A 14,279-nucleotide genomic window follows, 5' to 3' on the forward strand; every position below is an offset into this window, starting at 1 on the left:
TATTTCCAAAATATGTGATTATTTATAAAAAATATAAAAATCTAATTACAACTTTTCTTTTAATACTCATATGTCTATTAAATGCCCACGTGTCCATGTACACTTCCTGAAATAATCATGTCTGGTTTTAGGTTTAAGTGTCGACGCACGGCTTTCTTCTTTAATAACCCAATAACTTTGTGGTCGCGTCGGCTCTGGTCCGGCTCCAGGGCAGCGGATTGGATTCCAGTCCAGGTTTTGTGGTGGATTTGACTGGTTGAGGCTCAGCAATCTGCAGCATCCCCACAAGAAGCCAGCCAGGCAGCCACACACGCTGTCCGATGGGCTGCTATGAAGTTACACTGTTAAAGTAAACACAAACATTTATAGATAGGTTTTCACAATTACTAGATAAGAACCTACTTAATATAGACGCAGCCGTGTACGTACAAGCATTTGATAAACACTTGGAGGCTGTAATGCCTTTATATAGCTGATTATATTACTTTAAAGGAATGTTCTTTTATTTACTGAGAAGAGGGAGGGAAACTGACCGACCATCAGTTTGGTTGTGTTTCTGGGCTGCATGTTAAGTTTGAGGAGAAAACCGAGGCAGTGTGGTTCTTTTTTTTTTTTCCTCTCTCTCTCCCTCTCTTTCTTTTTTTTTTTTTTTAAGAAAAACAAAAAGTGAACTTCCTGTTTCGGGGTGGTCCACAGGCTGTGGAGAAAGGGAGGGAGGACAGGGAAGGAGGGGGAAGAGAGAGGGAGAAGGGGGTGCGCATTCCCGCATTGGCTGTGCAGCCAACTCCAAGGCGCTTTGCGGGACTCCAGAGCCGAACATGGGGTGCAGTTTTGTCAACGTCTGCCTAAAGACACTTTGAAGAATTCGAAAGTATGCAAGATCCCTGCTGAAGAAGGAACAATGTGTCGGTTTCTGTGAAGATTTCACTCATCTCCATCCGCCTGCTTGCCAGAAAAGTTGAGAAAGAGAGAAAGAAAGAAAGGGGAAAGAAAGAAAGAGAAAGAGACGGGAGGCTTTACTGGAAACTTTCTCAGTCCCTGGATCCTCTGAGCTCTTCCAAGGACTCCAGTCAGGGAGTTTCATGCTGAATATTTCTCCTCTACCCTGAGGTAAGCAGAGCTGATGATTTATGGTCGCTCTTTAAATCACAGCCGAATTATTAATTGACTAGATTACGCGTGTTCTTGGTTTGAAAGTAACTTTTTGCGCAGCCTTATAATCACCCTTGTAGCCTGGATCTCTTTAAATCAGATGAAAACTTTAAACTGTGTGTTACAGTAGGCTTTTTCATGTCTTTGTTTATGTGTTGCTTTCTTTTTTTCGTCTTACGTTTTGTTTTAAATTTTCCACCTCACTGATAAGATATTGTGTTCGGTTTTTGTGGGTTTCGTGGTTTCATGGGGTAGAGTATATTTTACTTCCCCAGGTTTAAAAGATACCTGGGAAGATATTGAAATTGTTTTCTGCTTAGACATGAGAGGACAAGCTGACGTTTTGCTGAATTTCCTGGCTCAATTGCAGACCCCCCTAAAACTGCTTCCTTTGGGGTGGGGGTCTGCAGGTTTGCCCGAGGACAGTAGCAGGGCCACCCGAGAACAGCTGTTTCTTGTAATTCGCAACACTTTTGGTGCCAGTATTTGTCCTACTTGCTTACCTCTTGCTGCAGTTTGTCAAAACGTTTAATGCATACACGTTGATGGTTTTCTGACATCTGCACTTTTGGTGCTTCTTATGAATTGAACCCTGCTATCATCCATCTCTAATCTGGGATAGATGATGGATTCTAATCTAATTATCTGAGTAAGAGTGGGCTGTAGCTGCTAATGTGGGAAGATTAGGCCACTGCTAATAGTGGCCCTGCACTGAAGAGCGTCAACATCAGCCTCAATGGGGAGGCCAAACACTTATTTATTTCCAAAGTGACAGTGAGAAGTGCTGAGCACACACAGTCTGAACCTTCCTCACTCACACGTATACCTTTGTAGACTGCATTAAGAGGAAGACTCTTGAAAAGATTTATGAGATATTAAATTATTTAACTGCTTTGCAACTGGACGAGGTGGATTTAGCTACTGTTATCAGGTTTTTATGCTGAAAGAAGCTGAATAAAAAGCTCGGGGTCATTTTCCATCATGAGCAATCACTCTGACTCCTTTAGAGGTTTACGTGGGGGAGCATTCGATGGACGAGACTGCACTTGTCCTTTGGCCACACGAGAAAAGCTCTGCAGGGGAGCTTCCTCGTCATCTCTGGTCTTTATCAAGTGAACTGAGCTCGAAAGGCTCCTTAATGGGGTTGGCCTTAAATAAATACACTGTGCAGGAAGCAGCTGACCTCAGATTTGCAGTCACAGGTCAGGTCTGAAGTGATTTACCACAGTCATATCAGGGGACTGATGGGTTTTTCTTTGACCTGGTACAATTTTTATTTGGGTGGATTTGCGTCTACAAGTAAAAACAAGTAAAACTTTGGCCAAAGCTCTCTCTGGTATTAATCATGATGATAAAGTCACTTTTTTGGGGAGTTTAGGGTAGGCAGTGGGGGCGGACGGTTTGGCCCCTGATTATGTGACACAGGTGTAACAAGAAGCAGGCAGCAACAAGTGGTGTGTTTTTGTCAAGATTCCATTTTAGTCCGCACAGCAAGAAACTCGTCACGTGACGCCTGCAACCCGTCACCCCCCTTCCCTTACACGGTTCTTCTCCCACCTTCCTCACACGGGGAGAGAGAGGGGAGGTAAGGGGGAGAAGGACCACCCTCACTGGGATCACAGCCCTTCAATCAGACCCTTTCACACCCTGTGAACCTGAAACAATCAGGGTTTAATAGCAGCTGTCTGTCTGTCTGTCTGAGCCGGGCCTGGCTCAAACCGCACGGACGATCAGCTTCGGCCCGGGACGCTCCAAAGGACACAGAACTCGCTCCTTTTTCTTCTGTCTCCTCATTGTCCTCTTTACCACTTCCAGGCACATGAACATATCAGAAGAAAGGCATTCAGAGAGGATTGTTGCCTCATCAGATTTGAGTTTGCGTTGTTTCTGATCTGCTGCACCTCTTCAGTTTACTCCATGTCCATTTTTGGCTGAGAGTGAAGAAACTGTTTGGAGGCAAAACTTGCTTCCCAGCCCATTTGAAAGCGTAAGAATTAGCTGTGGATTTCACAGAGATTTGTACAGTAAAAAGACTAAATGACGCTGGAGTGAGACAGAGCATTGAGGAGGGGTTCTACTAAGTAAAGAGCTGACACCAGAGGGCAAAAGCATTAAACACTTAGCAAGCTTGAATCGCATTAGTCAAAGGGCACACATAATAGTGAGGGGAAATGTTGCAACCATGGGAAATATTCTGAAAATCATTGTCCGTGGTCACTCTGAGATTTCCCACCCATTAGAGGGTGCATCGGACAAATCACAGCGGACGGGATTAGATGAATGATCTTCACAGCCGATCAGTTCAAAGCGATAGAAAAATGAGACAGAGGTCAGCTGGGTCTGATGCAATTAGTCCAAGGGAGGTTTTCATTCTTCTTGTTTTGTTTTTGATGAAAAAAGACTTTTATGAAATCAATTCAGTGCTGAAGATAACTGCTGGTAGCGGTGCTAACCTAATTCTAGGATCACACGTGTTTTAATCTTGTTGTGACTCATCAGATGTTTTCTCATGAAGCAAAATATTCTGGTGAGGAAGCATTGAGGTGTACCGCATATCACTTCAGTGTCTTCATATCTTGTCTCGTTAAAAACAAAATGTGTTTTATTTTGGTTTTTTACTACTCTTGAAAGCAAAATGTTACTCAGATTTTACCACATTTATGTGCAAAATTTTGATAAGTGCAGCATGCATTTGTAGACAGCCTTCTGTATTCTGATACCTCCTAATTAGTAAAGTCCATATGTGAACATCACAATGAAAACCAGGAAACAAAGCACAAGTCAGGCATAAGGCTGTGGAGAAATTGCAAACAAGATTAGGATAAAAAACTATTTCCCAAGCTTTAAACATCCCACAGATCTCTGTTTAATCCAAAAATTGGAAAATGGAAAGAGTATGGCAAAACTACAAACCCACAAAGACGTGGCTAAGATGAGACGGCCAGTTGAGACCTACTTCCAAGATGGTATGTGTGGAATAAAAAAAAACCCCAACAGCAACATATTTCATGGTGGGAAGATGTTGAGTTCAAGGTGAATATAATATGAGGACAGTGAGATATGGTAGTGTCAGCATCTGGCTCCTTGAATGTCCTTCTTCAATTGTGATAGGAAAGTGTGTCAGAACTGATAGGAAGATGGACTGTGCTAAATACAAGGTGAATCTAAACATCCAGCCAAGATGTGCTTATTTCTCCAAGCACGTCTATGAGTTGGAATGGCCCAGTCAATGTTAAGATTTCAACTGAGAATATGTAGCAAAGCTTGAAATCTGTGCGTTGTCCAATTTGAATGAGCTTGGGCAATTTTGCTCAGAGAAACAAGCAAAAACTTAAGTTTCATGAGTAAACTTCAAATAACCCGTGGCTGTATTGCAGCAAAAATGCTTTCTGTAGTATTTACTGAAGGAGGCTGAATATAAATCCATACCACACTTTTCAGATATTGATTTATTAAAAACCATGTGTTCTTTTCCTCCCATTGTTCAGATTCTGTACTTTGTGTTGTACGTCACATAAAGTCCCTGTAAAATACAGTGAGGGCTGCGTCTGTGATGTGGGAAAATCTGAAGAATATTAAGTGGTGTGAATACTTTTGCCAGGTAGAACAGATGAAAAAGTTCAAATTTACTGCCTGCAGCGCTGTATATACGTGCCTGTGATGTAGATTTTTTGCCGACAGTAAGAGGAGGAGCTGACGCTTTTCCCGGTCGTTCGGTGCCTCTGCTTTGAATTGGGGCGGTGGGTTTCTTTGCCTCCATGTGTCAGTGTGCGTGTGTGGGTTTGTGCACAAGCAAGCCTAACTATCACCTCATGTGGTTGATATTAGAAATCAAACGACAGCTAATAGCATCCAGGTGAAAATGCTGGGTTGTTTTTGTGTGCACAAACAGCCCACGCTGATGCTCATTACTCTCCATTAAATCCGCTCAGTTTGTGGCTCTGACTGAAAGAAGCAGGAACAGCCTGGTCTTGTAGTATTTCTTATGTTGTTCCTGCAGATTCATTCAGACTATTTTTTACTCTAACTTGCTTGTGTGTGTGCGTGTGTGTGTGTTTTGGTTTTTTTGGGTTGTCTGTGTGTTTCAATGTGTGTGTTCCCGACTGCTGATGACTCATCTTGTGCTTTACTGTCGGCAGGCAGAAAGTGAAGAAGAGGCGGTGTTTATTATTTCACCAGGTTGCCATAGTCACAATGCTTTTAGGTGCTGACATAATTAGTGAAGTTACAACACAGAGTCTGACGTCTGACTGTAGTATTCATCAATTAGAAGAAAAAAATGACACGTCTGTGTTTCCCTTTTGCTGTTTTAGAGAAGGAGAGACAATATGACATGATAAAGATCATCACAGGTTTTGCGTCATATTCATTTTCCAAAGATTTATACCTTTTGTTTTATAACAAGTAAGGTAATGATAGAGTTCCTTAACTGCATCATGGATGCTTTGATTTTACTATTCAGAAACGAAGGGACTAAGGAGAAAGTGCAGCGGGATATTCATGTTGCGTGTGTTTATGATGACTCTTCTGGACAACAACTCTGTTATCTGAGATGAGATAACTTCCTAAGAATGTTGGCTTGCCATATGTTTTCGAGAAACATGCAGTTCCACATTAAACACACTCCCGTCAGTGTCTGTGTGCTGCAAGCGTCTACATTTAGCATTTTCTTGTTTTAGTTTAATTCATAAGTACAGCTGGATATTTGCAATAAAGAATTGTTCGGGATCTGATTCTGATTCCGGTGTCTGTTCTAGACACCAATTTATTAAAGAAAGTGGCGCCTGTTTCTTTAAGGATCTCCTACTCTTTCCAGCACATCATCACAACAATGCTTCTCCATGCCCTCTATTGGTGCTGTTTTCAACCATTCTTTTAAATCTTAGTTTGTATGATAAACACAGCACATATGCAGTTTCATCAGATGTTTGCTAATTGCTGCTGCTAGTCTGGAGGAGCTGAGACAGGAAGGCACAAGGGAGGGGTGGGAACTCAGTTTGGGGACTAAAGCTCTTAGGCTTAGCTTTGGGTAAATATGCAGCACGATGTATGAGCAGATGTTTAGGAACCACTGAATGGCTGCCATGTGATATTTAAGAATTTCTGAAACATGCATGAATGAGTCAAAGCAACACTCCAGGTATGTGCTTGATGAGGGAATAACATTGTAACATTATATACATTTGCAGAATACTTCCCCTTTAAAAACAGCAGCTCTGTTGAAGTATGAAATGCCTTTAAACCTATGCTTTACAGGTTAACAACATTGATCATTTAAAGGTTGTCATTAGCAATAATTCTCTGGTGGATAGTAAAAAGATGTATAAATTTTATAGAAAAGTCTAGAAATCACCAAAGTGGTGGAGGTCCAACAGGCAGTTATAGGGTCACCTATTTAGCTGATTTTAGCCTTTTAAAACAGCTCAATCTGAAGACATTAATAACAATGGGAAACAACAAATGCAGCTTCATTTTAAACCTGCTGCTGCTTTCCCAGTTGAACAACTTCAGCTTCAATGAGTTGTGGACTTGTCTATCTGCTCCCAGTCTGGTAAGATTGAGAAAACTTTGGGATTTTGGGCCAGGCAGTAGTTTATGAAAATGTTGTACCTCTGCCTTTTTAGCTCTCTTCAAAGTCTGGAAATTATCCCACCAAACTGACAATCAGCTGCTGATAACCAGCAGCCTCCACCAAAATAATATTGCTCATTAACACAAAACATTATCTAGCTGAGATGACAGCAACAACCTTCCTTTTGTTTAGGTTATTGTGATATTTTCTCTCTTTTCTCTTATCTTTGATGGCGAGTGTGAACTTTACATACGCTATAATCTCAATAAAGAATTACTTTAAGGATGTACACACTTGAAGAAACAGGTTATAGAGCTTCTTAGCTTTTAAAATATTTTTCCTGTTACAGATTTATTTTTATTTGGATATAAGTCACAGTAAAGGTGTACAAGATTTTTTTTTCTTAAATCAAAATAGCACAGCTTTTTAACAGGGGTTAAGCAAGTTTTGGATTTTCTGTGAATGCATTTTTTTTTATCTTCTTGCTTTTATTCAAAAGCAAAAATGCATCCATGTCAGCTGACTGACAGCTTGAACAGCAGGTGATGAAGGAGGAACGTTACACTTTGTTTCGTTCGATCTCGTCTTCAGGGGTTGTGTACAGGACAGTTTGTTTTTGTGTGGTGCTTCTTGTACCTTCCTCCTCCACAGGGTGCGACTGGCAGGTGTGGCTTCCAGCCGATCCTCATCAGGCGTAATCAGGAGGAGTTTAAAAGAGGAGCGGTTTCCTGAGGTAGAGGCCCAGATGGTTAACTCAAACTGTGTCCAGTGACCTCTGGATACTCAGTACTGGCTCACAGCCTTTCCCTGCTCCATGCATTACGTGTTAGCTCACCTGCAACAGGCCTCTCACTGCTGACTGCCCTCCTGAGGAAACTCGAACTATCACTTGCCTGTCCACCCTCAGACCTCCACCTGTTCACGCTTCCACCCCCCGGAACAGTAGAAGAATCACAGTTACCAGCTGCACTGCCCACCTTCTCCTTGCCAACCACATCCTCTGAAGACCTACTTACCTCTCCTTAGGTCTCCGCCACTCACCAGAATCATGAAACTGCATTATCACTTCAATCTCCTCAGTTTATATATCACACGTCTCACACCAGCCAGCGATCGATCAACAGGTTGATCAACCTGAACCCGACTCCCCAATCTCTGGCTGCCCCCCTTTTTCTGAGTCTGTAATTTTTCTGAGAGTTTTAATCCAGCATTATGACTATTGGAGGAAACTCTTTTTTTGCCATTACAAAAAGTTTCAAACGTACGAATAATTTTTTTTTTTTGATGTTTTGAAAACTTGAGTGTTCCTTTAAAAATGGAAATTGACCTTTTAATGCACTGGATGGCTTTAACCACATTGGTGCTGTAGCCAATGCTCAAGAACCACAAAGAAAATAATTCTTCTTGTTTCTTTTTGTTACGTCTCTTCCAAATGTCCCTCTTCAGAATAAATAAATTATCCTCCATCTCTTTTTTTCAAAATGTTCCCATTCATGTCTTTTCTCTGCTTAAACCAAGCGCTTCTGTTTCTACAAGCTGCAGCGGCTAAGTCGTTGCCATGTTAGCCAGATCAGATGCCATAACAGGAAGTCGGTAAACATTCACTGCACAGTGACACGCGCGTATGTGACTTACGACTGCTGCGAGCCAAATGCAGGCCCGAGTCGTCACTGATACGCCAAGAGGAATCTGTTGTGGGTCAAAGGTAACCGCTCTCATCGTCAAACAGCCTCACGTTTACGACAACACCTCAGACATGATGTTCCAGCTGAAGAGCAAAAATTTCTGTAGCTTGATTTTGATTTACAAGCAACATGTGTTGATGAGGCAGAAACTGAGCAAAAGAAAAAAAAAAAAAAGCTTCTTCAGAAAGACTTATCTGCAACTGAACAGTCAGGCTATGACACACTGAAGCATGTAGTGATCAGAGGTGATTCAGTGCTTTTTCAGTTTTGTAATTGTGCAAACTAAAGCTGGGTGTATATTCTTTTTAGCGTTAAAAAAAGAAGTTTAATTAAGCGGGTTCATTTAGCTCCGCAGCCTTAAAACTTACGTCTTGTGTCCAGAGAAAATATCTAATTTCAGGGAGAAACAAACTGCAGAGGGGTTCAGTTTTGTTAGGTGTAATTAACCTTATTTCAACAAAGCTTTCTGTGGCCTCCTTTTAAGTAGACAGAAGTCTTAATTCTTTATTGTTGCTTGGATGGACACACAAAAATACATATCCTGTACATTTTCAATATATTTTGCTAACTTAATTAAGCCTGTAGGAAAATAATTTTGTTGGCACGCTCTGAGAAAGAGCTTTCTGGTCTCATTAAAAGTGGAATTTGCTGGAAAGGAAAGAAGGGCAAAAGACAGTGCAGGGGGGAAAAAAGAGTGAAACATTTCATAGTGTAGGAGTTAGAGGGAGAGAGATGCAGATTGTTTTAAATCCACAGCTAGTCAGCCTCTCAAATTTATGCCCATGGGCTGCTTCTTGGGTGGGCTGCTAGGAGGGCGGTGCACTAGCTGGATCAGGGGAAAGTTGCAGACTGCAGACTGCTTGCCTTGCTCCAAAGCTTTTCCTGCTGCAACACATTTACAACTTAGCCGTCCTGACTGGCTGACTGGGTGCTTGGCCCTGCCCTAACTGACTGAGCTCCAGTGGCTGGCTCTTTCTTATTTGGCAACCGCGGCTTTTCAACGCTTTTCATGGCGTCTGGGGCTTTGAAGGCAGGTTTTATGTAGGGAACTCTGGACGGTTTCTGGTAAAAAAAAAAAAAGTGTAGCACAACTGTTTTTATTAACAAATTATTTCATGGGTTTGGAAATTGGTGCTTTCTTTTTCAAAATAACCACTTGCTTCATGTTTAAAAACTGATATCCCCTGAGAGCAAGTTTGTCCTCGAGAAAGAACAGAAACGATCTGCATCTCAGTTCATGAACTGGGATCAGATAAGATGTAATTCTGCCTCCTCTGTATTTCATGCCAGCACTGACTGTTTTACTCAGCAGAAGAATCATCTGGACCCACATGTAGCCAGCAGAATGAGTTTAGGATGTGGGGATGAGGGAGAATAACTTCAAGTGATTCACGGTTACAAGAACCCCACGGATGCATTAAAAATCAAAGAAAGTTAACATTTTACAAACAAAAGCACGCAGTTTAAATTGGCCAAGTTTGGTCCTTCTTTTAAACAACTTCTGAAATACTTTCCTTATAGTTCCCTACAAAAGGGATGACATCAGCAGCATCTGAATCAGCTCAAATGATCTAAGATCCAGCACACAGGGTGGTTTGGTTGGTTTCTTGATTCACTAAGTTAATGCGCTGAAGCAATAATCTTGGGTATACAAACAGAACAACCAGAAAGACCAGTGGGAAGTAAACACTAGAAATACAGAAATTCAACATTTGTAAAAAAATTTTTAATCCATGGTTTTTGCACAACTTTTATTTGCTGATGGTAATCTCGACTGATTCCAGTTTTCATTTAAGAACTATAATACCAACAGTACCTTGCAGCAAGGAGGTCCAGGTTTTGAATCCTGACCTGTTTCTGCAAGGAGTTTGCATGTTCTCCAGTGCATATGTAGGTTCTCTCTAGTTACTTCCTCAACAGTCCAAAAACAGGACTGTTAAATATGTCTCCATATTAAGCTTAGGTATGAGTGTGTGTGCATGATTGTTTGTCCAGTGATCTGTCCAGGGTGTACCCCGCCTTTCACCCAATGACCAGGCAACACCCCACCCCACCCTACCTACAGGTTTGAGACGTTTCAGTTGAGAGGAGCCAGTTGAGGTGGCTCGGGCATCTGGTCAGGATGCCTCCTGGACTCCTACCTGGTGAGGTGTTCCGGGCACGTCCCACCGGGAGGAGGCCTCGGGGAAGACCCAGGACACGCTGGAGAGACTGTCTATTGGCTGGCCTGGGAACGCCTTGGGGTTCCACCGGAGGGGCTGGAAGAAGTGGCTGGGGAGAGGGAAGTCTGGGCCTCCCTTTTGAAGCTGCTGCCCCCGCGACCCGACCCCGGATAAGCGGCAGAAAATGGATGGATGGATGGACAGTTCCAAACCTGCAGATGAGCTGACTCTGGCCTTTCATAAGTCACAAGTGCATACAATAACTTCTAGCAGAGCTATGAGCTTTCAGAAATGAAGCTAGCAGGACAGAACCACAGGAGGAGTGGTGCAACATTGACGTTACACAAAAAATCTGTTCCGGAGATCCACCAATAGCATACTTTTCAAAAGATAACAGCGGATTAACTTAATGATCTTGTGGAAGGCTTAGCAAATGCTTCAAATTTAAATGATATATTTTGACTTTCTACTTTACTTGTTGGAAATTATTTCTGAGTCTTCCTGAGCTGCCTGGTCCCTATCCATCACCCTCTTGTAAATTTCCTGCTTGATTCTACTCAAGACATCTGACGCGTGGCTTTGACTACATACTTAGCAAGTCAGGAGCATAAAACTGATGGGGTAACTTTAACCCCCCTTGCCTCATCAGCCCTTTCACAAAACATGGAATGATAATTTGCTGAATTAGGAAATGTTACTCGTGCACATTTAGCATTTCTTAACAATTAATATATTTTTAAAGTTAATTATTCACCAGTTTCCCTCCAAAGTTTCTTGTGTCTTAAAAACGACATGCACATATAAATTCTCAATGTGAGCACATAGCAATTCTTTATTATTGAGTAGTTTGCGAACTTTGATTCATTTCTGCCTGTGTGTCTCCCTTCTTTGCAAGCTAATTCACTCTGAAGGTATTATGGTTATTGGAAGGCTTGTAAACCATTAAAGCTCGATTTACAAGAGAAAGAAAATGGGGTCCGGGTGTCTGGGGGGGAGGGGAGAAGTGACCCCAGGCTTGGTACTGGTGGTGACCCCATCATAGGTGATCACCAGAATTGAATTCCTCTCAAACACCAGGCCAGCAGTACATCTGGAGCTGTTTGCAACAGACTGCAGACCACTCCTCGATTACATAATTGTGCCCATTAATTACACAGGGAGGGCCCTCATTTCCTGGTAGCCAATAAATAACAAAAAGAGAGCCAGTAAAGACAAACTCTAAGACACATATGATTATAGGGAGTAAAACATAAAAAAATATATATTTTTATTTATAAAAGCAGCCCAAAACTGTGTATTTTTTACTGGATTCTATTTTTACTGCTGCTGTATGTTTATTTTTATAAATCTTATGTAAATCTCCGTCATAAGTTGGAGTACAGTTTCAAAGTAAAGATTAAATAGAAGCAGCTGTTGGTTTAATAGCGTCCAAGATATTAAAATCTACAGTGCTGTTTGTTGTTTCTTGTATACTTTGTGTGTTTTTGGCCACACACAAAGCTCCATGCATGTCATTTCGCCTGCAGAGGTTTTTTTTAAGGCAAATTTCTTAACTACATGTTGTGACTGGATAGATGCAGGTGCGATTTCTGAGGAGGGTTTTCACACCATGACAGGATTCCAGATGACGGCTCGCATCAAGCTGGAATGCAAGTTTTATTTTGCAGGGTGTAATGATAATACCAAATACAATTTAAAAAAATATTATAATCAGGAATTGGGTGTATAAGTTTGAATCTATTGCAGATTTTTTTCATAACACAAGGTTTAAAATAACTGCAGACTCTTTGTTAAAAATCTTTTAGGAAGTTGCTTTTTGTAGCCATCATCCAAATCCTGGTGCAATTGTAGCAGATGGTTGGCCACCTTTCCTGTCATAAATTGTTAGGTTCCTTGTAAAATGGTTGGTTTCTTCTCAAGTTGAGTTCTCAGTTCTCAGTCCACAGTCAGATTAAGTCCAGTTGTGTCAAAGTTTTAACCATTTGGCTGTTGATTTGAGGTGAAAGTGTTGAATTTGAAGGTAATCCACCATTGTTACTCCACCTTCTTCGGGCAGTTACAAGCTTCACATTTGGTATTACTAAGGTTAATCTTGACTTCAAACACTGCTGTTGCCTTTCTCCAGCAGGAATGTTGCCTGGAACCTGAAACTTCTTGTTGCTATACCGCTGAGCTGCCCACAATCTTCACTTAATATTACTTATCATAATTTAATTATCAAAAGAAAAAGAAATGAGGTTGGAGAACTTCAGCACTAGAGGTTTTTCTCTAACAAAGCTATCCCTCCTCAGAACTGATCAGCACAGTAATTAAACACTGAGAGATTAATTGTAGCTGAGGACAGAGAGCCGTGCCACTAAGGATGCCTAGAGGTGCAGATCCTGCTGTGAACTGACCTGCTGCTGCACTCGGCATGAAACAAATGTTTAAATCACAATACATTTGTTGCAGCTGTTATTTTTTCAGGTTCACTCTGTCGCTCATTCTGCACCATTGTTTTTTAACCAATGCTGTTCTTGCCTTCAACCAGGTTGGTTTTATTTTGGGGGAGGACGAGTACAGTCGGTTTGAGTTCAGAGTAATGCACCTGCTAGCAAAACGTTGAGGAGAGCATGAGAGAATGGAAAAGCAACTGGTTGTAGGGAGGGTGGGAAGTTCTGTGTGTTTTCTGAGAGTACAGGAGGTAAAAACTGGGAATATGGGGGGAGTAGAATGGAAGATCCTGTTTGATGGAGCTTCTTGGTCGGTGGGCTGCAGGGAGGATTGCAATGCCATGCTGGGTGTTTATGCTGGGTTTGAGGGACCACACTGCTGAATACAGAGTGTGGTCACAGGGATGCTCGCTCAATTTTCCTTTCTCTCACACAATGCTGAGATTTCTTGCTGTGATAGATCTGGAGAAATGTGCAAAAACCCCCGTTTTCACCAAATGCATGCTGGGAGCAGCGCCTCCTCAGGACCCCGAAATCATGCAATGACATAATTCTCATAATGTGACAAACTTTCTTTATTAGATGCCTTGTTTACATGATAAATCATTGAAAGTCATGCTGCCATGATCCTCCAACTACTGTCAGTTCTCTTCTCTTCAACATGGTTTGTGCTAGTGGCAACAACCGGTTGTTGATCATGTGAGTTGTGTGATGCGAAAAAGTGTTTCCAGTGCAGTTTTGCAAAATAAACCAATTTCGATACAGCCAAAAAACCACCTCACTCTAGCGACAAAACATTTTATCGAAAAACAAGAGTTCTTTTGAAATTTCCGTGTTTTTATTAAGCAAATTTATTTTCAAAATGTGAAATTGATCAAATATATGGTCAAAGGAAATGCAGCTACTGAATACCACTGTTATAGGTTTGACAAAGCTGACCAATCAGTTGGTCAGGATTTTCTAACTAAGCTTCTGTTAACAATCTTGGCTCTGAGACTAACTTTTTTCCCCAAAATATCAAATTCTAGATAAATAGTAAATAAATGTTTATTTAATGCAGAGTCTGAAAGACTCTGCCTTATGTTGTGCTGGGTTAAAAAGTAATATTGCAGTATTTGAACTGCTGAGCTGATACTTTAACAGAAGTCGGTATTGACTGAGTTACTGGGCATCTAATAAAATCTTGTGACCCCTGACTGACACAGTGTCAGATTGTCAGCTGTCTGAGACTTTTTGGAACTTGACTTGCATCTTAAAAATTGCCATTGTGCAGACC

The 14,279-nt window shown here is 41.5% G+C and overlaps 1 protein-coding gene across 5 annotated transcripts in view; it reads left to right on the top strand.

The window, feature by feature from the left end:
- Window positions 1-658: 658 nt before the first annotated feature.
- Window positions 659-14,279, top strand: part of gli1 (GLI family zinc finger 1) — a 55,799-nt gene continuing 42,178 nt past the window's right edge. For 4 of the 5 annotated variants that reach the window (XM_017305036.2, XM_008408459.3, XM_017305038.2 and 1 more), the window contains exon 1: window positions 660-1,110. The gene's annotated coding sequence lies outside the window, so the exon portion shown is untranslated. Of the gene's footprint in view, window positions 1,111-14,279 lie in introns of all 5 variants that reach the window. The other variant, XM_017305039.2, reaches the window with a different exon arrangement.

Source organism: Poecilia reticulata, chromosome 5, assembly GCF_904066995.2.
Source record: "Poecilia reticulata chromosome 5, P_reticulata-male-v2, whole genome shotgun sequence".
Classification (NCBI taxonomy): Eukaryota; Metazoa; Chordata; class Actinopteri; order Cyprinodontiformes; family Poeciliidae; genus Poecilia; species Poecilia reticulata.